The sequence below is a fragment of the Anneissia japonica genome, unplaced genomic scaffold, assembly GCF_011630105.1.
Source record: "Anneissia japonica isolate Jap-2015-1 unplaced genomic scaffold, ASM1163010v1 scaffold287725_len345208_cov150, whole genome shotgun sequence".
Lineage (NCBI taxonomy): Eukaryota > Metazoa > Echinodermata > Crinoidea > Comatulida > Comatulidae > Anneissia > Anneissia japonica.
This window is the reverse complement of record NW_022737486.1, coordinates 200,440-201,792: the sequence shown is the minus strand read 5'-3', so window position 1 is coordinate 201,792 and position 1,353 is coordinate 200,440. Positions and strand designations below refer to the sequence as shown.

The 1,353-nt window shown below is 37.8% G+C and overlaps 1 protein-coding gene across 1 annotated transcript in view; it reads right to left on the bottom strand.

Moving 5' to 3' along the window:
• LOC117117344 overlaps nucleotides 1-1,353 on the bottom strand; it is a 23,663-nt gene that overhangs the window by 12,085 nt on the left and 10,225 nt on the right. The gene's annotated exons all lie outside the window — the stretch shown is intronic.

Sequence of the window (1,353 nt, the reverse complement as noted above, 5' to 3'; positions counted from 1 at the left end):
CAAGCCGTCGTACCGGGCTGGGTAATAAGAGAAAAGAAAGAGGGGAGAGGGAGGGAAAGAGAAAGAAAAAAAAAGGAAAGGAAAGAAAAAGAAAAAGAGAAGAGAAAAATAAAGACAAGAAAGTAAGATATCATAATGACCAGATTCACAACACCCTGCAACCCTTCTTCACTTCAAAAACCGTCATAACTCCTTTGATCTATGCTGCCCGATGGCGTAACCACTGGGGGGGGGGGCAAGGGGAAAATATCTATCTTTGAAAAATCTTCCCCACCCCTTTATAAATGCCCTTTTCATCCCCTGAAAGTGCCTAAAAAACCTCAAATTTCTTTCGCATTTCTTGTTAGCATGGGTCAATTTCCTCTAAAAATTGCACATTTTAGGGAGTTTTGATCAGTTCCAACGAAATTAGAATTAAAAACACCGGGGGACAAGGAAAAAATATCCATCTTTGGAAAATCTTTCCCCACCACTTGACAAATGCATCCTCTGAAAGTGCCTAAAATTCTTAAATTCTTTGCTCGCATTTCTTGTTACGGTAGGCCAATTTCCTCTATAAATTGCACATTTTATTCCGACGAAATTAGAATTAAAAACACAAAAATATTTTGCGCGCTTCGCGCGCATTTTTTAGGTTTATCCTTTTAAGTTATTTAAACACATAACCCTAATAATAGTCCCAAACTCAAGAAAGACAAATTTAAGATAGATCGTTTTAACCAAAAAGAAGGGCCTCAATATGTATTGATGGTGAAAGAATGTTTGTAATAAATAAAACCATGATGAAAATGCTTATATTTAGTATCAAACACACTTGTGTGGCCTATATTATAAATAAGATAAGCCCTATGTCGTATTGTTTTTTTATTTGGGGAGTGGGGTGGGGTGGGGTGGGTATGGTAAATTACTAACCGGGAAAATAAATACCCACTCTCACCCAAGACCCCTGTTACGCGCCTGGTGTTGGCGCCAATGTGTGCCCTTGTGCGGACAGGGGATGTGCCCCCCCCCCACCTCTGAAGCTGGAATTCTTGTTTTTGCAAAATAAATTGATGCAATTTGCTATTATAGGCCTAATCAATAAATTCCTCATCAATCGATATCAACTTAAACATTCTTGGAATTGACATAACATACTGATGTTGTACACACCCTTGAGTGTGAAATGTGGCTCTCTTTGCAAGCACATCTAACATCTAAGGAAAGAAGAGCGTAGGTTGGTACCAGATAAAATAACTTTGTTATCAACATTAATACATTATGCTAATTTTCATCTTTGTAAGCGCATAAGACAGTGCAAATTATTTCTGTGACAGTCTTTGAGTGTGTAAAACTCCATTTTATCCCATACAT